Below are 22,194 nucleotides of genomic sequence, written 5' to 3' on the forward strand. Positions count from 1 at the left end.
TGCCGGCAGAACGGCTCCTGAACAATAATTTTCACAAAATGCCCACATGAAGGGGATTTCTTACACTTTGGAGCATGATATTTGGAGAAAATTTTTTTTTCTTCGAAAGGTCTCTACACTTCTGTTGGGACTGGTCTTAACTGGCATGAATTTCCTCAGCCAAATCTACAATGTCAAAAATTTGGCGCATCTCCTTTCGCGTGGAATGACCCTCCTGTCCCCAAATTTTATTTTTGAAATAAACTGGGAAGTACTGTAAAAAAATTGTTTCGTGAACCTCGGCGGCTGTGAATTGTGACGAAACATTCAAGAAACGGGCAATTTTCTCTGTTAAGGTTTTCTGCCTAGATACTGCCTCCTGGAGCATACTTCTTCACAACAGTTTTATCTTTTTTGAGCACTTGTTTTGTTGCACTCCTAGGACCACAGCGGCAGGTCTAGGCAACCTTTGTTTTTCACATTTAAAAATTTTAAACTTCTTGTATGAAATTGTCTTCTAACTTGAATATGTCAACAAACTGAATCTCAAAAATTCAAAACAAAAATTTGACCTTTGCAAAACAAAAAAAAATTACATGACTGCACCCTGCAAGAGCAATGGATGCTGAACTAGTCTTCTGCCACATTTTCTTAGCTTTGCAGCCTTTTCATAAGATTTAGGGAAAATATATATCAGAAAATAATTTTCTGCACATAAAACAGTGACATTTGATGAGTAAAATTATTTTTAAATTGCTAAAAAAAAATTCATGTAGATACAGCTAGAAGGGTCAGGGTTCGGGCTAGTGGGTAGTCAACGTGAGGATCCATAGCGCACAAAATTGAAGGGACACAACACAAGCTCTAGTCTCATTCGAAGTGTTGTGTCCCTTCAATTTTGTGCGCTATGGATCCTCATACTGCTAGAAATAAAGTAAATTTTGCTGAAAGCTGTGTCCCTTCAAATGGAGATGTGGTACAGACTGCTGGGCACATTACGTTGACTTGAAATCCTATCATTTACATCAAGTGCCGTAATGCTTGCTACTTTGCCTTTCTGACTGGTTCTCACATTTCCTTGTCAAGTGCGAGTGAACTTTTAAAATGAGCAAGGTGCCACCTCTTTTTGACACTAGAGCGGTACATGACCAGAAATGTAGTTTGAAGCAGCGGTCATATGCGTTGCAGTCACTAAACGGCGACACACTGGTTGGAAATATGCAGAAATCAAGCTTCTCGACACTTCAACAGCCGACTGTGATGCAGGAACACCTTAACTGTGAGGCTGTTTATTGGCATGGGTGCACTCCAGAAATGCCACCTTCTAGCCCTCTTAAATAGCCACTGTCTGCAAGTTACTGCATCTGTTCTACCATGGCCAAAATAAAGGTGACCCCCTGCCATCATTGGTATCCTGAGAGTCTTCCTATACATTGCTCCCACTATAGTGGCAGTGTTTATCGTGCTGTTCATCCTTTGATACAGGCACAGCAGTAGAAGATGCATGCAAAGTTAGTGGGCTTCCTCATAACAGGAGCATTGAAAGGACTCTGAAAATGAGCACCGACACTTGTTTGGCTGGCTGCTGTTTACTTCAGAAAGTTTTGCATAATACCTTTTCTGTGAGCTCAACTAACTGCTCTACCATTTTTGCATTTGCTTTGTCATAGCAGGGACGAGGGATGTTTCTTAGGAAGGCCATACATATGCAAAACCAGGTGGTGTTTTTTGGATACTGTATGGTTATACAGGCGTGCCTCGTTAATTATGGTACATTGGTCCTCCATAAAAACTGTCCATAACAAATTGGGAAGAAAAATAAAACAAACACACATTTATTCAGATATATACACTAAGGTTACAGTATGCTTTTCTGCATAACAGCAAGCAGTGAATTCCAAATTATAATCTTGGAAAATTGAACATTTTCCTGGTCACAAAAATTGCACTGCAGTGCGAAATGCCTCCCAGGCCTTGAGAGACATGTCAGGATTAGCACTGGGTGTCCGATTCTGCGTTTGCTGTTGTATTCACAATGGCCCTGTAGATGACTTGTTGTTCACCACTTCCTGGGTCTACTGCATCAGCTGCAGGCATTCCTGAAGACTTGCAAGGAGGATGTCATTGATGCGCACATTCATTTGCCTGTGACCTTCCTGCGAGGAATGCGATTTCTTGGCTGATCTGTGACAACGATGGTGAGCCAATGTATAGGTGGGCTTTGTTGGCTTTGCGGAATCCTTCTAGGTTTGTGTGTGCATTTGCACCTTTTGTACTGGAGTCATAGATTCCCTGGTACATCTATTTGTTTGCATATGGTTCTCTGTTCATGACAGCACCATTTGCATGTTCCCTGACCAAATCCCAATTCTGATGTTGCTCCACAATGACAGACACTGCACTGCTGAGTTGAGCCGTTCCCCAGTCCAGCAGTATCGATGCTAGAGTGTGTGTCAAAGCTGAGGTCAAGCGTGGGACCTGTCTAACTCCCAAAGTTTAATTTCAGTTTCATCCCTCATTGGTTGGACTAAAATTGTTCCTGCTGCTTATACCTATAAATTTAGAGCTTCGAACTGCTGTTAAGCTGAGTTCTTCTGCGCTTAACCGCAGTCATATCTCAATACCAAACATTGCTTAATTTGCTACGCAGGTTGGCACAACAAAGGTTGAGGAAGCTTCCATTCTTTTCTTACAATGTTTAAACGTTTATGGAGATGGCCATTTGAACATTTATCTTCACATCTTGCAGCCTCAGGTGAAACTGTGGCATGAGGAGATGAAAGAAAAAATATACCCCAGTGTGCCCTTCTAAACACCTGCCCAATGACAGCATAATCTAATATACAATGAATATTGTGCAGTGAAGATTTTTTCCCTTCCATGTATCTTTGAACATTTTTTTTTCCAGAAGTGGTTGCCCCCGTCATCCAACAAAGTACTGCAGCTTGTGCTATGCACGAAAAAACCACTGACATTATTTCGCTGTCTGATTTTCTTCAAGCTATGCGACAGCTAAGGTGCCCTGGAGACTATATCAGTGAAGCCTTCAGCAACATTGGCCAAAATGTAGTTAAGGTACTGTGCTTCTGCTAAGTGTGCATTGTTTGAGGACCTGATGCCAACATGGTGTGAACATGACATTCAAGAGCTGTCTTCACGATAGCTGTCTTGACAAGTTTACGGTGGAATGAATTGTACAGAAGCAGTCCTTTATTTAGGCACTGTCTCCTCATTGCTCATCAGAGCAACCAAACTGCCATATATATAGCCAAGAGAAAATTGGACAGTGATGCAATGTCAAAGTGGTTGTTTTCTGTGCCAGACGAGCTGCAATCGTTATGCCAGATCACTAGGCCAGCCATTTCTTGCATGAAAAGAATGTGAAAAAACAAACAAACATAATATCAGATTTGTTCAGTGCGCAGGATTCACTGTACACTGGATCCCGCTGTCTTAGGTACGGTTTCTTCAACGGCAGACTGGGGTACATTAAAATGACTGTTTTCATGAGCATTGCAAAAATGTCAAAGTCACAGAATGGTGGTTTCCTCAACTTTCGTTGCAGAGTATGCAGATGCCAACATACCTTTGACATATTGTCACGGGAAGAAGCATTTCTGATAAACCGAGAAATTGTCTGAGCAGAAATAATTCCTAGTCTGAAAAGAAAAAAATGCACGTCTACTCCATCCGACATTTTGCTGCAAAAACCTGCAGTCATGATGATGCTTATGCATTCACAGTGCCAGCACTCTTTACTGCACATGTCTGTGCAAGAGTGCGATTAGTAAATGGCAAGCAGCAGCAGCAGTGTGTCATCCTTTCCTCTGTCTTCATTGTCTGTGTACTTAACCAAAAATAAAAATTACTAGTACTGATGCTGCGAGACCAGACCCCTTCTCAACGAACAAGACATTTCCTACAATGTACTTCGCACCAAGGCACTGCGAGTTCTCTGTTCGAAACATAAGTTAAGGAACTGGACAACTCTTCTGCACAGTGCGGATGTTAAACGAGTGATGTATTCCTTCCAGTCCTCATAAACTGGCAGTCCAACCACACTCTCAGTCACATGCAGCGCCACACTGATTTAGATGTTAGCACACACACGAAAACAGCGCGAACTTCACGAAGGACGCAGAAAGGGGAGACGAGACACATGTTAGTTTCCTGTACACTAACATAAGAAGCGTTCCATCTGAAAATAAGGCTCTTTCTTCACTAATTGATTCATGCAGTTTGTCTATCATCGCACTTACCGAGACCTGGTTAAATGACATGGTTCCTGACAATTGCATTTTCCTCTGCGACTCCTAATTTAACATACTTCATTGTGACCGCGTAAGCCGTAGGGGTGTACTTCTTGCCATTACAAAAAGAAGTCACTGCTGTGCTTATTGAGGTCATGTCATGCCTCGAGCCAGTGTGGGTTCGTGTGAAATGTGACTCTACGGATGTCATTATTGGTGTTTACTACCCTTCTGACATGAACATTTAATCTTATGTGAATTCTGTAAAATGTTAAGGGAAGTTACTGTTCAATTTCCTAATTCAGGCTTACTATTGATAGGTGATTTTAACTTTCCAGCAATTAGTTGGTCCTCACTAACAGCTCCAGCTAATGATCCTGAAGCTCAGACTTTCCTCCAGTCTTGCCTTGTTTTTTTATTGCAACAACATATTTCTGAACCCATGCGTCGTTCTACCACAGTTCTTGATCTTATCCTAACCAGTAAACCTTTGTTCCAATATTACGCTTTTAGAAGGCCTTACTAATTGTTCCATAATCACGGGAAATCTCAATTTCGAGCCCCACAAAAAAGCAACTCGCAAAAAACAAATCAAGTGCTACAACCGAGCAAACTTCGCCAAAATAAATGCTGAGTTGACAGTTTTTTCTGAGCACTTTCTTCTCAATTTTTGAACACGTTCAGTGGAGGTCAACTGGAACCTGTTCAGTAATAAACATGCTGCTCTTATTGACAGATTCATGCACTAACACTGCACCTTAGTTTAATCGGCACCACGGTGGAAGAAACAGACTAGGTGTCTGAACGCGGCTGCCGCGCCGGCGACTTTTTTGCTCGTAGTTTACGCCTCCCTCGGCAGATGGCGTGGATCGTTGGGGGGTCAACCGTAGCACCCGATGCGGCGCGCGGACCTCCATAAACATTCGCACGCGCGTAAGAATGACAAGTAAATTGCCCGATATATGTCTGTATACTAGACTAAACGTCCGGCAAGCCTTTGGAAGCAAGCTTAGGTATATGCTCATGATTATTTCAGCTTAGAAATGCTATTCATACCTAAGCGTGCTTTGATACTCTGAAACGTCCAATATATCGACCACAGTGGAATCGCCCGCGTGTTTACTAGAGCTCAGCTTGTACAAACGCAAAACAATCTGGCTTGTGCGGAATGCAGAATTCTTAGAAAGAAATTTCCAAATACGCGCTATTAAGATGTCAATAAATCCTAGTCACGCATGTGAAATATGCTACCTTCCGATAACGGAAGGTGATCGTTGGTTCCCTTCTTGGTTTTGTGTCGGGCATTATTGCTCACGTAGATGCTGGCTTTCCAATTTCATATCTGCGCGAAAATAGTGGCCCCACTCAAACTGCGGGCTGCTGCGTGTTCCTGAAATGCACTGTCTCCACCTCTGCTTTGCCGCCACAAGCGTACAGGCACGCGAAGTAAAGTTTGAAGGCCGTCTCATAAATGTCTCATAAATGTCTCATGTCTCATAAAACAACCGGCTACACAACAAGACGGATTTTATTTTTCACATTCATGCAGACGTCGCCAGCGCAATATCACATCGGCGGCCGATTTTCGATGAAGGCGAAATTCTAGAGGCCCGTGTACTGTGCGATGTATATCCACGTTAAAGAACTACACGTGGTCGAAATTTCCGGAGCCCTTCACTATGGCGTCTCTCATAGCCTTAGTCACTTTGGGACGTTAAACCCTCATAAACCAAACCAAACCAAAATTCCGGACTGCAGTGCTTTTCAAGGTGTTTGGCATTCTAGACCAGCTTTGAAAGCTTCCTAAGATGTTGCATTTTCACTTTCTAGTCAATTTTTGTCTGTTTGCAGACCTGCGTCATTCGCATAGCAATGTAATAGTTCAACAAATTTGCCATCATATCTTCTTTATGCTCCTCACATGGGAACGAGAATGTATGCTTTGCTAGCATTGCTTCAATTATTACCTCATACGCATTCATCTGTGTGGCATTTTGCTGAAATTCTTTTTCAGCGATCTGCAGCAAAGAAAAAATCCTGAGATTTGGGTGCAGGAGCCCACCTCTTGTCTTATATTGCACAAGTATGCTTTCAGGCTGAGCATGGACCTCAGTTTCTTCAACAGCCCTTCAACATTTTTCTGCACATAAACCCAGCCAGGTAATACACAGTGCAGTCAGCAGCCTCTGGCTCTGCGCATACCTCACCAAACGCTTCACCGCACTCAACCTCCGCGGCAACCAATCCATCCAGTTGGCATTTTAGCTGCTGAAGACGAGTCTCTTGTTTTCCGTCCATTTGGAACGCAAGCTTTAGATCAGCCAACGTAAGCATATGTGTTTCCCGAGCTTGCTCTACCTCGCAGTTCCCAAGCTTGGGTGGTTTGATCAGGCTATACACTGAAAGCATGTTATATAGCTGAAGAAATGTGGGTAATAAGGGATGGTCATTCTGACCGCCTTCTTGGCGGATTGTCAAAAAAAAAAACACTCTAATACATCCTGGTTAAATTTTGCAGACAGTACGTACTTGAAGCCACACTGTTTGAGCAAATATCTTGTCAGCTCTAAAGCTTACAAAACTGTGACACGCAAGCCTGCTACAGTCTGCTCTGTCAGAAAATGATCGCGAGATATCCTTCCGGCCAACACTTCCCCTCCCACTTGTTGAACCAGTACAAGAGAGAGGCGAGAACTCTGAGATCTTTGCTGCCTGCACTGATGCCTTCTTTGCAATGATTGCGATTGAGTGCGTCAAACAGATAGCTAATTTCAAGGTGAATTCTACCGTGCATTTAACATTCTCCAGTCCCACTTTTTTTTCTTTGCTAGCAAAACTCCAGCCCGCTGGTCACACTTCGACTGAACAGCTGGGAGCGAGTTTTACGGGCATCTTCTCCGTGTTCGACGGATTAATATGGGTATGCATTGTGAGCTTGTGGCAAACACGCAAGTGTCCAGGCTGCTTTTGGTCTTGAACAAAAAGCTTATCATAGTGTGCCCATTGGACACGGCCACCAGGAAAGTTTAGAACCTTTTGGAATGCAGACGGTTGCGCAAACACTTCATAAGATGCGGAGCATCCGAAAAGACAAATATGCTACGCTTGTCATCAACAGGGAGGGACGAAACAGCTTTTACCCATCACACAATACACAGGAGTGTATGACGGAAAATATTATGGGCAAAAAAAGACACGTGGCATAAAAACAAGAGCAGCGATCACTACCTCTCCTCCAAATGCAGTGGCCGGCACACACGCCGCCCACACGCTCGCTGACCCCCTAATCTGCTAGCGCCATCTCACGACGCTCCCAGAAAACCCGAGCCGACGGTCGTCAACATCGCCTGCTGGAAAGGCGCTGTCGTTCAGACACCTAGTATATTCTTCCACCGTGATCGGCACCTAATTCGCCTAAACAAAAACAAAGAAAGCCTTTACAGACAGGCTGACAAAAACAGGCATTGAAACGCTACAAAGCATGGATAAGAATTATCAGTTCATGACTAATTTGCTCACTAAAATGGTGTCATTGCATGGCATCAATTTTGAAAAGGAAGCATTCAAGTACTTTTTATTTACTTACACATGCTGCTGTCTCTTCTGTTAGAGGCATAACAGGGATGGGTTACACAGCATTTGATTACAGCAATGTCAAAGAAATGGTATGGCAGTTCTCTTTGAAACTGATTATTCGGCAATGCACACAGAGAACCATCCAAGTTATTCCATAATTTAACATTCAGTGGACCATGATATGCCAGCGTGAGCCATTTTTGCAAGCCACCCAAGAGAAACACATTAGGTAAAAAATGGTGAGGCATAGTAGTGATATCATTGTTAAACAGTGCGGAAAGAGGGGACACATGAAAGGAAGACAAGCAACACAACTGCTGAAGAAAATGGATCATTACCTACTCGCCCAAACAGAATTAGTGCTGCTATGTTCACTTTGTTTCAAGAACTGGTGAGCGGTTTCGGCAGCTTTGCCTTGTACCATGCTTTTTAGTTTTCATTTACCCACTGCAGTACATTTTTAACATTCACACTGCTCTGATGTAATAACCACCAGCCCCTTCTGACATGTATGATCTTGACAAAACCCAACGAAATTTGGGTGCGCAGAAAAACCCATATACATGCGCCATAACCCATAGCAACATTTGCAAGGCAATCATGAGAGAACATGCACGCTCCATTCACTGGCGTAATGCCAGGAAACTGGTACACAAGGCACAGCAATGAAGTTTTTCCTATACAGCCACATTCCGCAAACTTTTGAGGCTGACAAAACAGAAGATAGCAGTGCAGCACGAGGTCATGACTGTGACTCACGATTTCTGGATGATAAAATAAAAGTAAATGATAAAATAAAAGTGACCATAAGGTACCTCAACCGCTGTTTTCTCATAAATTAGTACAGTACCAAAGAAGGCCGTGTAGGCAGCTGCGCAGCACGGAGAGCTCACCTGAACTGGTTCCAACGTGTCATACTTGAACACTGCAGCATGACTTTTTGTTTACGCTTAAAAATGCACTTAGTGTTACAACTGCACAATAAACTGAAGCTGGAACGTACACGACCGCAACAAAAACACGAACAGCACGAACAGCACCAATCCAGCCACAGATATAAACAACCCGCGGCACGCAGAGAATGATGCTGATGTCGATAGGCAGGCCGTCCCAGGCAGATGGCGCTGCTGCGCCACCTACGAAATGCAATTTTTTTTGCAACTGATGCGAAATGCGCTGGAAGCATGGCTCAAAATTCGTAAGAAACGACACCACAATAGCACTATAAAAATAATGAGAGCTGACAGCAAAAATAACGAAAGAATAGATTTTACACAAAACTGCCAACCATGAAATCAAAACTGAAACTCGGCAAGCGACTTTGTTTTTTTTTTTTTTTGCCATTGAAACGCTGTTATTCCTGAAAGCGGCACAATTATTTTTTCTGTATGAGTCGCGTCTGCGTCACGGCAGCGGCAATTCTGCCAGGCATGAGTAATATTTCAAGCAGAACTTCAGAAGCTGTATATGTATATCGGAGGTCTAGAAATGCTGTCTCTTACTGGTTGGTGACATTTGTCATCTTGCCGCGCCTCAACAGAGCTTATCAACATTATGTTAGATTTTAATTTCTTTCAGGTGATTAACCAACCCACTCGCGGTTCAAACATTTTAGATTTAGCTTTCTGCAATGCGCCCGAAACGATTAACGAAGTGTTACTCCTTGACGGTTTTAGTGACCATAAGCTCATTCATCTACGACTTAATGTCCCATTAGCGTTTCAAGGTCTTACATCCAGGAAAATTCGCGATTACAGTAGAGCTAATTATAGAGATATGAATATTGCACTTAATGATTTTTTTATTCAAACGTTCTTGCCCTCATTTGCAGACAGGTCCGTCGATCAGAACTGGGTACTTTATAAGATCATGAAGATCATGATGTCCAATCTAGTTTACAAATATGTTCCCTTGGTTTCAATTTCAAACAACAAATCTAATCCATGGTTCAATAGATCTCTCCGCCATCATCGAAACAAAAAAAAGCGTTTGTACAGAAAAGCTCGGTTGGTATATCTACATCGGATGCTTGGAAAAAATACGATTGTCTGAAATCTCACTGTTCGGCCCTCCGGGCATCAAAGAAAAAATATTTTTCTCATGACCTACCCGCCCTCCTAAAATCTAATCCCAAAAAGCTCTGGCGTGTGATATCTCCCGACAGTACTAGCAACCAATTTTCATTGTACAGCGACGATCACGTGCAGCTTTCGGAGAGTGAATGTCCCCAAGCATTTAACAGATATTTTGCGTCAGTGTTCACTCGGGAAGATCATTCCAACATACCCATTGTTCCTGATCGTGATTACCAATATATGGCCCCTATTACCATTACCGCTGAAGGTATCGCTCGTCTCATTGCAAATCTTAAGGTTTCCTCATCAGCTGGTGTTGACAAAATAAATTCTAAAATATTGAAAAACACTGTATCAATCTCCAGTGAAATTATATGCCTCATCTATCAGCAATCATTATCATCTGGTTTACTTCCTACAGATTGGAAAATTGCTAAGATCATTCCAGTGTTCAAAAGTGGAAACAGAAATTCACCAGAAAACTACCACCCCATTTCGCTAACCTGCATTTGCTGTGAATTACTCGAGCATGTTGTCGCTTCCCACATTTACTGCCATCTGGAACTTAATTCTTTCTTTTTTCCTAATCAGCACGGCTTCCGGAAAGGTTTTTCTTGTGACACCCAACTGCTAGAATTTACAACTGACTTGGATTTCAACATGGATGCTAACCTTCAAAGTGACTATCTTTTTAGATTTTGCTAAAGCCTTCGACCGTGTTGCACATTCCCGCTTGTTCTCAAAATTGTCTGCTCTGTGCCTAGATTCTTTAACCCTGTCATGGCTACGTAACTTTCTTTCATTTCGCCAGCAGTTCACTACAGTAAACAATTTCACCTCCCCACTAAGTGATGTAGAGTCTGGCGTACCCCAAGGCAGTGTTCTTGGCCCCTTATTGTTTCTAATATACATTAACGACTTGGCCACAGACATATCTTCTTCTATACGACTCTTTGCTGACGACTGCATCATTTACCGGCCCATTAATTCTATGGATGATCACCTTGCTCTCCAAACTGACCTGAACTTAATTTCAAATTGGTGTAGTAAATGGCAAATGATGCTCAACTCATCTAAATGCAAGGTTATCTCTTTCACCCGCAAGCATACTAATTCTAATTTCTTGTACTCCATTGAAGGTACTGTAGTGTCTCGGGCATCATCTTATAAGTATTTAGGTATTCACCTCACGGATAATCTTTCATGGGCCACGCACATTCAATCCAAGCTTCAAGATCACTTGGGTACCTGCGGCGGAACTTGCGAAACACCCCTAATAACGTGAGAAAAGTCGCTTACTTAACAATCGTGCGTCCTCAACTAGAATTTTCTTCACCTACGTGGTCTCCTTATCAAAATTACCTAATCAACATGCTTGAACCCGTACAAAATAGAGCCGCTCGTTTCATCACACAAAAGTACCACCCCCGTCCAGCATCACTAAGATCAAACTTGATATCTCCCTCGAACCATTACATATTCGCCTTTCCATCGCTCTTTTATGCTTACTTCATAAATATCGTCACAGCACCAGGCCATCTCCCTTGCCCCTCGAAGAGCCTTCACGCATTTCACACCGCCTACATAATCAGTACAGCATTAAACGCATTTACGGAAGAACCCTAGCCTTCAATTCATCTGCACTTCCACGTGCCATTATTCTTTGGAATGATCTTCCAAACTGTATTGCATCTATCGGCAACCACCAATCATTTCAAGACCAGCTGCACAAACATTTTCTTTAACGACATTGTGTCTTGTTTCAGGTTGTTCTGTGTCCTTGGTTCCCTTTTCTTCTCGTTGGTATAGTATTAAGTTTTGGTTTCTTGTGCAATTTCAACCATTAGTATATTTTTTATGGCTACTGCTTTTTCTTTCGATGCGGTGATGTATGTCTTGTAGTTACGTTTTGCCCTGTATATTTATAATTGTGTTTACTTTTTGCCTTGTATCGCGCGTTGTTTTTAACTCATTGTTCCTATTTGCTTAATCTATTGTTTTTGCCCCCCTTACTCAATGCCCTTCTGGGCCCTGTAAGGTATTTTGAATAAATAAATAAATAAATAAATAAACAGGATTGATTTCGGTTCCTCAGCGTGCACTGCATTGGACAGTACACGGGCCTCTAGCATTAACGCCTCCATCGAAATACGACAGCTGCCGGGGTCGAACCCGCGTCTTTCGGGTCAGAAGCCGAACACAATAACCACAGCAGCGGCTGAACGGAGGTGCTAGCATTCATGGAGGTTCACGGAATATGTGGCGAAGCTATTAATTTTGCAGTCTCAATCCCTTTTCTCAAGGCGTCGTATTGCGATTCACAAGGACGGGTAAAGAATGCAGGCCAAGATAAGCCGCGTGTACAAGAATGCAGCAGTGCCGCACCGTATATTTTGCGGGACGCGACACGCCGCTGTTCACATATGTACTATCGGGGACAAAAGTTTGCTGGACGAGAGTTCTTGGAAAAACGTCCATTGTAGCTCCACCTCGCTAGTCAGTCGCCTTTTGCCGCTCCTTGCGAAAAGTGACGCCCCCACTTTCTGGATTCTCGCTGTGCACCGCAAGCTCGCAGGCACCATTAGCGACGTGCACAGCTCGCGTCGTTATTCAGGAGTTCCTCTACATGATTGAATTCATCATTCTGCCAAACTGTTCTCATGAAATCATCTTGGGTTTGGACTTCCTATCGCGCCAAAACGCAGTCATCGATGGTGCTCGGGCTGAACTCGAGTTCTTTTTGCTATCAGCGGTTCTTCGTCGCCCGATGCCCCTTCTGCTGCTCCTGCCAAAGCCGTCACTGCTGAAGACACTCAACTGCCTCCCTGTTCTTCTGTTCTTGTGCCCATCGCTTCTGACTTCGTTCGCGACGGCAACATACTTTTTACACCATCGCCTCTTTCTGTGCCACAAGTACCTACCCATACCTTACACCGTCCTCACCCTGTCAGCTGGCCTTAGCGCATTGTTCATGACCAGTCTGTTTACATATGCTTCCGTTGTGTGTCGCGGTGAGTGCCTTGGTACCGTCCAGATCATTGATTTCATTCTCTATTGCGATGAGACTGACGCTTCGCTGTCCCTCGACGTAGATGCCCTCCACACTTCGCTCGACACTTCACCTCCAGACGTTTTCCTTCCCTCCATCAACACCTCTCTCCCTGCACCTCAACGCACTCAACTTCTCGCACTGCTTCATCACTTTCGTTCCTCCTTCAATTTACACCAACCTACTTTGACCTGCACGTTGACTGTCGCCCACCACATCGACACCAGTGACCATGCCCCTCTGCGTCAGCACCCATATTGTGTCTCCGCCAGTGAGCGCTAAGTTATTCAACAACAAGTTGACACCATGCTTCAGAGCGGCGTGATTCAGGCCTCACACAGTCCCTGGGCCTCACCCGTGGTACTCGAGAAGAAGAAAGATGGCTCTATTCGCTTCTGCATTGATTACCGCCACCTGAATCACGCAAAAGGATGTTTACCCTCTTCCCCGCATTGATGATGCTCTCATAGAGTTTCTTACTATTACCTAGAGGGAAAGCTGGCAAGCCGTCTATGGGAGTTTGCATGGAGACCCCACGTGACCACCTCAGCCACCATGGGCGCTCAAAGCATCATGGGGCGGTGAGCTACTTGTTGCGGAACTGTAACTTTTGGCCAAAAAATAATAAAAAAATAAAGCTGTTTGATAGCTACAAACGTCCTAACATTCAATATCTTGTCTAATGATTGCAACAAACGAGCAGAAAAGCATTTAAGTGCAAAGTTTGCCTAAAATAAGACATGACTAGCTTTCCTATTGGCCAAGTGATGAACACTAAAAAACTAATATTTCGTAATTAACAGGCGCACTTTTAAAAGTAAATATGTTTTCAAAAAAAATGTTGTTGTTTAGATACTTTAAGAGGTTTTTTAATGGCATTTCGGAAGAGTAAAACCTTTTATTGGCGTCGTGTGTCGTCGCGTCTTCACTACTATGGGTTTTGCACACTGCGTTCGCGCGAAAGTCGTCTGCGCACACACGAACTACGTTTTCGGAATGAAACGCCTTAGTACTGCCACTCTGTGTTCCCGAAAAACTACGACTGTGCCGCAACAAGTAGCTCACCGCCCCATGATGCTTTGAGCGTCCATGGTGGCTGAAGTGCAGCGCCGCCAGCTTTCCCTCTAGGTAGTAGTAAGAAACTCTATGGATGCTCTGGACTGCTTTCAAGGAGCGGAACTTTTCTCTTCTCTCGATATATGCTCTGGCTACTGGCAGGTCACCATGGCAGCCAACGATCGCCCTAAAACCGCATTTGTGACCCCTGATGGCCTGTATGAATTTAATGTCATGCCTTTTGGCCTCTGTAATGCTCCAGCTATTTTTGAGCGCATGATGGACACCATTCTGTGCGGCCTGAAGTGGAAGTTGTGCCTCCGTTATCTCGACGACATCGTGATCTTTTCGCCCGACTTTGCGACTCATCAGTCCTGGCTGAAGCACGTCTTAACCTGCCTTACGGATGCCGGCCTTCAGCTGAACTTAAAGAAGTGTCGATTTGCTGCTCGTGAACTGAAAATTTCAGGCCACGCTGTGTGTCAAAAGGAGGCGTCTGCCCCGACCCCGCCAAACTTCATGCTGTGACTGCATTTCCAAAACCTACTTGCATTAAGGAACTGCGCAGCTTCCTAGGCCTCTGTTCCTATTTTAGTCGCAACTTTGTGGCCATTGTTGCCCCTTTAACTCAGCTTCTCGGCAGCAACATGGATTTTTTCGAGTTGGTCGCCTTCCTGTGACAACGCCTACAACACCTTGCGAAGTCTCCTCATGGCACCACCCATCTTGCACCACTTCGACCTGCAAAGCTCCAACCACACACGGACGCCAGTGGCATTGGCCTCAGGGCTGTGCTCACCCAACGCAAGTCTGGCTTCGAACAATGTGTCATTGCTTACGCCAGTCGCACCATCATGAAAGCCGGATCCAGCTACTCCGTGACAGAAAAAGAGTGCTTGGCCATTGCCTGGGCCCTTGGCAAGTTTAGACTTTATCTCTATGGGCGTCATTTTCACGTGATCACCAACCACCATGCCCTATGTTGGCTTTCTTCGCTCCGGCGGCCTTGCTCGATGGGCTTTCCGTCTACAAGAATAAAACATACGTGTCGTTTATTGGTCGGGCCGCAAGCACCAGGACACTGATGCCCTGTCCCGCTCCCGGCCGAGCTTGCCAGCCTCTCCGCCCTCCACTCCGCTGTGCCTTCACTCACCACCTGCGTCATGCCTCGTGAGCAGCGTAAAGATCAATGGATTGCCTCTCTTCTTGACTTTCTCTCGGCCCCATCTATGGCTCCAGCATCCCGCGCGTGAAAAAAATTGTAAATTGTACGGTTTAACATCCCAAAAGAACCCGCTGGCTACAAGGGTCATCTTAGTGGAGGGCTCCGGATTAATTTAAAGCATCTAAAGAAGACTGAAGAGACATACACTTAATGCAATGTGACCATGCTGCCTCAAAAACTTTTGCATAGGCTGTCAGAAGCAAAAGGCCAAGGGCTATCCCCAACTATTTCCTGCACAGTGTCTCATGGTGTCAGAAGCTTCACACCATTTAGATAAAGAGAGCTAATTGATCAACAACTCAGAGCGAGACTAACACCGTTCTTGCTTCGGGTTGCTGATCAATTCGGCCTCACCATGGCATCTGCTAGGCACCCTGGTTAGCTTAAATGTAGAGTGACTGCCCAGGCAAGCAGTGGTCCCTGGCTCTATCGCCAGACTAAGATGGATTTCCCTTCAGCTGCAAAGGTTCTGAGAAAGCTGTTTAGCTTTGCTCTACAACCGTATAATTGCGATCAAGTACAAACTCATGAGTAATTACTGCCTAATTGAAATGTACTTCACCTTGGGTGTTTCCCTTAATGGACTACATTTTGAATGTGCACTCCAAGGGCATCTCCCATTCCCCAACATTCTCCTTGCCCCAAAACAGATAACGATCTGAAACTCAAAACAAAACAAGAGGCTCCATGCTGACACTGTCAACAGGAATTTTCTATTCAGTCTTTGAGAATATATGCATCCTGTTGTAACGATACTTTTGATACAGCATTGTGTACACAGACTTAGGACACAAATCAATCACACTCTCACTTTACAGTTCTTCCATTCAGTGACTCTCACGATGAATGTTCATGTTTACTGTTTGGTTATGGGAGGGTTTCTGCTGTAGTGCTGGCTGCATTACCTACCCCTTTCCAATTTCCTATTTTTCTTTTGCCAAGGCTGTGGAGTCTGACTGCACCTGTTTCAATTAATAGGTACATTTAGCAGGCTAGTAGCTGCAGTCCACAGAGTGTTCGAAGTTATTGTCATTGCAATGGAATAAAATGTAGCAGAGCTTTAAGATACCTGGATTCTTATGCTGCAAACCTGTTGGACCTAACATGTGCCTTCTAGCAGTTTCTCGGGGTCATCTTTCTGCATTTATGGAGTACATTGAAACTTAGGATTAGAGATAATGTTAGATAATGCTTTGTGCAACATGCATGGAAGCAACTTCACATTTTTTTTGCTGTGGCTGCAATCCTAGCAGGATGACCTAGAGGATTAACTAACACATGCTGACATTTGAGTTCAGGTTCCCTCTTGGGCTTTCTAGAAAGTATATGCTTGCTGCACCAATCAAACATAATCTGATCTTGGGCCTCAAGATCACCTTGTAAGCATTCCCATCGAGCAACTCTGTCAGAACAGCCATTGGTAAAGCAGCCCAGTCAGTGTTTTTGTCCCTTGTGTGTTAAAACGCTTCAGTAAGTTTCCTCTTTGAGACAGTTCTGTGCATTTGTGAAAGCCAGGCTTGATTCTGCATTTTTAACTAAAACATACATATACATACATACATACATCTTTATTAACTCTCACAAGGTTACATTAGTAACAGAGGGGAGAAGACGCAAGGCAAAAAGCTGCGTTGGTGCAGCTTGAGGGCCACCCTGCGCCCTCTGCCGGCGGTATCGCCTGGCAGCTAATCACAACAGCAGTGGAAGAGCGCACTCGCAAGCACAAAAGAAAATACAGCCACAAAATATATACATTAACATTTGCATGATGTTATGCCTCTATTATCACTCGACATTATTTGACAAAAGAAACTGCTCAAAATATTTATGTACAGGAAACGCATTTATAATCAACCGAGATACAAATCAAGTAGAAAGAAGATACACAAAGCTATATGTATATGTTCTAATCATGACGTCAAAAATTATGCACATTGAAACAAAGGAATAAGTGTTATTAATTTATGCCGTGAAGTCTTTTCAAGTATGATGTTGTTCTTGTGCACAATATTGAGGTAATGTGGTAGACTGTATGTCGGTGACTGCTTACCGTATGTAGTGCGGCAGAAAGGTACAGACCATAACATTTTGTTCCGTGTGTTATAAGATGGAATCGAACGAATGAGGTTGAAACTTGATAAGAGGAAATCATTCTTAGTTGAAACAGCATTTTTATACATAGAGATTAACTTGAATGGGAATAACTCAGAGATTTTCATTATACTGAACCTTACAAAGTAGGAACCCGTATGAGTACACCACAGCACATTAGCTATTAATCTAATTGCTCGTTTTTGCGCCATTAGAATTTTCATTTGCTTTTGCTTGGTTGTTGTCCCCCAGACCATGAGACAATAAGTTATATGTGGCAATATTAATGCATTGTAAATTAATACTTTAACTCTAGGCGGAAGTGTATGCCTCTGGCGGCATAGGATGCCATTAATCTTGTTTATTTTAGCGCAGATATTCTCAGTATGTTTATCGCAATTAAGTGATTCGGTCCAAACAACACCAAGACATTTCACAGCTGGCACGGCATCAATTTTTTTGTTTGCTAACCAAAGGTCAAAATTTGCACGCACCATTCTGTTTTTAGCTCAGAATGTTATTGCATTGGTCTTTGTGATGTTTACCCTTAGGTAGTTCTTAAAGGACCATTGACGCAGGAATTCTAAGAACTTATTGACGTGTTCTAGCAGGTCTGTTTCTGTGTTACCTGAGGAAAGCATTTTGAGGTCGTCTGCATACGCTATTATGTTGAGAGGAAGGGGAGCAGAAAATATATCATTAATGTAAATATTAAATAATAGGGGGCCCAGAATGCTGCCTTGTGGTACACCAGAGAGGATAGCTTGCAAGGTTGATTTGTTTACGATATTTCAGATATGATTCAATTAAAGATAAGCTGTTACCTCTAATTCCATAGTTATTGAGTTTATGTACCAGTAAAGCATGATTAAGCAGGTCAAATGCTTTGGAAAAATCAACAAATATTCCTAGTACAAAGAGCTTTTCCTCAAACGCATTTATTATTATTTCTTTTTGCTTAATTAGTGCCGTTTCCGTGGACCTTTGTTTTCTGAAATCAAACTGACTGTCTGATAGAACTGAATGTTTGGCTAGAAAAGTATTGATTCTCACATAAATAATCTTTTCCAGACCTTTGGATAATATCGTAAGAATGGAAATAGGCCTGTAGTTAGCCATATCTGAGGTAGCACCACCTTTGTGAATGACAGCCACTTTTGCTACCTGCATTTCTTTTGGAAACACTCCAGATTCTATAGCTAGATTATAGATATGCATTAGTATTGGAGCTAGTATGTCAACTACAAATTTGAAGGGTTTGATCTGAAAGCCATCTTTATCTTCAGCTCTGCTATTTCTTAGATTTCTAAACACTGTCACTGTTTCACCTTCATCAGTGGGATACATGAACAGGGATTCAGGAATGCATGGTGTATTATACGCGTAACCCACAGGTGTGTCAGAGGGACAGCATAATGTTTTGGTTATGTTAACAAAGTAATTATTACATTCATTACACAGTTCCTCCCCACCTCTTGGTGTACCATCTTTCACTATTGTCGTAATAGTTGTTTTTGAGGTGCGATTTAGTAATTTGTTCAGTTGGTCCCACTGGTTGTGAACACTTCTATTGGACCCCACTGAAAATGCATTACTAAAATAGCTTAGCTTAGCAGTTCGCAATTCTCTATTCAGCTGGTTTCGGTATTTCTTACACTTCTCAAGCTTGGAAGGCTGCCGTGATTTCATGAATTGCGCAAACATTTTCTCTTTGGTCCCTATTTTGCGCAGCAGTTCTTGCGTAACCCACGGCTTCTTTGGATTGCGTTTGCGCGGATGGACTAGTGGAAAACATTTATCATAGACAGTTTTAACTTTGAACAAAAAAGCATTATATGCGTCATTCACGTCTTTTAAAGACAGCACATCGTCCCAACTAGTTTCATACAACATGGAACGAAAACGGACAAGTGTGCTGCATGCAGAGCTGCTACAACTAACATATCCAAATTTTCTTTTTTTTCCCCGCACCATTACCGAGTGGAATCAGCTACCACCATCGCCATATATAGTTGACACTGATGCCTCAGAACAGGCTTGAATTGCTTGAATTGAATTGAATTGCTTTTGTTTCATGACTTGACTTGTACAAATTTGTTTTGTGCTTATTGTGCCCCTCCTGCCAGGGCCCTTCACTGGAACTGCAGTATGCTCTAAATAAATAAATAAATAAATTGCAGAGAAAGTGTTTCAAATATGCAATGCTTCTGTCCTGGCAAGAGTTTATTCTCTAGGCAAGCTTGAGATAAACTACGGTTCAGTGCTGACTTAGGAACCCTTATGCAAAGTTAGCAGTAAGTGTACCAAAAGTACAAGGCATTTAATTCCCCGGAGTAATTGGAATACGTGAGAGATATTGGTGAGGACAACAGCCCTATACCTGGCTTGAAAAATGATGATATTTCGTTTTTATTCATTATTCATTTTGTTCATTTATGTTTTATTAATTTGTGTCTGGAACTCACTACTAACAATCATCAAATCATCGAGTACAGAAGCATCATTCCATAAAAACTTGAAAAAGTGTGTACTTTTTAAATACCTTCATTTGCCATGCCAATGAACCCTGTGTTTATTGTGTACGGCTTTTATTGCTTGAGTGCTTTTATATAGTATTGTGTTCTCTTTTTGCGGTGCTCCTTAATACGTTTGTCAAATTGAGCATGCTTAATAAAATGTTTTGTTATGATTGTTTATTCCCACTGCACCTTTTTCCGGTATGCAGTTGCTATCTACCATATTTTATCATGCGTCATATACGAGGTGCCCCAGCTAAAAGTATCCAAGCTTTTAAAAAACACAGAATGTCCTAGCTGCATGAGACCAACTGAGGGTAGTTCAGAGTCATGTGACCTAGTCATACCTCGGCACCATGGGGGGTGTCTCAATAACATTCGCACTCACAGCCACTCACCCTCACATCCACTCACTCGTACTCACACTCATGTGCACTCACACTCGTAACCAATCACTCGCATTCACACTCATGTCAACTCACACTCGTAACCACTCGCATTCTCAACCACTCACTCACACTTGTACTCATGTCTACTCACGCTCTTAACCACTCGCACTCACGACTTACTCTCACACTCATGACCACTTGCATTCACAACGATCACTCACTAGCAATCACAACTTCTCACTCACACTCACGTCCACTCATTCGCACTCACACCCATCACCACCCACACTCACTCGCACTCGCGTCCACTCACACGCACGACCACTCACTCACATGTGAGCTGATATGAGTGCACTCAAGAGTGAGTGTGCCGACCTATGAACCTAGTCTGCAGTTTTTTTTTCGTGCTTCAAAGTTAATTAATTAGTTCAGCATAATTAGCTAACTTTTTCATTATTGAATTGAGGAACAAAGTGTCAATGTAGAAGTTGTAAATTGTCTAAAAAAATCGCTAGCAGCGCTGTTTCCATCAAGGTACGATTTACACCAAAAGAGTCATTATGCATTGGAGAAAAGGAGCAAGCACATATGCCAAGCATGGAAAGCTGATCTCTAGATGAGAGAAGCTTGCACTTTCAGATCATCTATGCTTAGGAACTACCAACAAAATCACAGATTGCAGAAAATATGTGGCTGCCACATCCATCTCAGATTACACACAGAGCAGTGGGTGCAATATTACTAACGCCTACTGTTTGCACTCGGAACCGTTTAACACTAGTACTTTGTGTGGACGTATCATCATTCCTGTGTCCAATATAAGATAAGACAACAGGTATATGCCATCATGAAACTGTTTGCAACAATGTCTAAAGGAAATGATCTTACAGCCCAATGCACTGTTCTAGGTTACCTGACTCCAGCTCCCTTATTTCAGTTTTGCGACAACGTCATCCGTAACTGCAGCTTTCATGAGAGGTGTGAGATAGATATGAGTTTGAAGATTCAGCAATTTGAAAAAATTGTGCCACAACCTAAGACGAAGAATGGGCACAATGAGTACGGGCTGTCACGACAATTTTTGCAGTAAACCACGAAAATATACGCTCAAAACCTACATCATACAAAAACCACTCCGCCGTGGACTTTACACGAAACCCGCTAAGAGAAAAGACTCAAAAAAGCGACAGTTACACAGTCAAATCACCGACAATCAAAACAAGTGCCACCAATGCTGGCTTGAAAGGCCAGGAATCTCACTCTACCGCTGAACCACTCACCGATAATTTTCGCACATATGCAGGCCAGGCAAACGTTGCTACAATACACTTGGGCCAGGAAAGACGCGGCGCTGCATTTCTGCATTCACTAGAGAGCCTACATGTAAAAAGACGGTGGCGCGCAACATGTAGGCTCCCTAGCATTCACCCAGCGGGGCGTCTGTTTGGGCGTCATGGCAACAGCAGACAACACCTTGGCAACGTTGCATTTGTCGGGAACGGGCGTGAGCAACACTGAACTTGGCTGCAGCGTCTGTTTTGGCAACATTGCACTTGTCGGGAACGGGCGTGGCCAACATTGGGCTTGTCTGTAGCGGCTAGCAAACGGAAACACGCGTCCGGGACACCGCACGACGAGGCCCCGTCTCTCGCCCGTTTCACCAGAGCCCTTTGGGACTCAAGCGAGGAGCAGTTGAGGAGGGCAGTCTCCCATGCCTCTCTGGAAGGGGTAGGGGAAGGGGGCAGGTGGGGATTTTGAGTACATGCCCACACCATGTGGAAGATATCACAGGTCTCCCCACAGTGTGGGCATCGCCCATCCGTGTTAGGATCGTAATGTTTTATTATTGCAGGACAGAGTAGAGTACCTGTCTGCAGGCGCCTTAAAGTTCGCTCCTCCGTCTTACTCAGCCCTTTTGCAGGGGCCGGGAAAAGGCGGTGGTTGTCGCTATAATGTGTTAATATTTCCGTGAATCGCAGCAGCGGCTG

At 43.4% G+C, this 22,194-nt stretch overlaps 1 long non-coding RNA gene across 3 annotated transcripts; it reads right to left on the minus strand.

Annotated features, from left to right (window-relative positions):
- Window positions 1–1,798: 1,798 nt before the first annotated feature.
- Window positions 1,799–21,825, minus strand: LOC149336075 (uncharacterized). 3 transcript variants are annotated; one of them, XR_016284144.1, is made up of 3 exons: window positions 21,487–21,825; window positions 8,699–8,941; window positions 1,799–3,638 (listed from the first exon to the last, which is right to left on the minus strand). It is a non-coding gene; the product is annotated as an uncharacterized LOC149336075 (long non-coding RNA). The 3 variants fall into 3 exon arrangements; XR_016284145.1 differs by lacking the exon at window positions 21,487–21,825 and having other exon boundaries at window positions 1,799–2,135; window positions 8,699–11,931; XR_016284143.1 differs by lacking the exon at window positions 21,487–21,825 and having other exon boundaries at window positions 8,699–11,931.
- Between the last annotated feature and the right edge of the window lie 369 nt (window positions 21,826–22,194).

The sequence above is a fragment of the Amblyomma mixtum genome, chromosome 7 (assembly GCF_055824585.1).
Source record: "Amblyomma mixtum isolate Tamu chromosome 7, ASM5582458v1, whole genome shotgun sequence".
In the NCBI taxonomy this organism is placed as follows: domain Eukaryota; kingdom Metazoa; phylum Arthropoda; class Arachnida; order Ixodida; family Ixodidae; genus Amblyomma; species Amblyomma mixtum.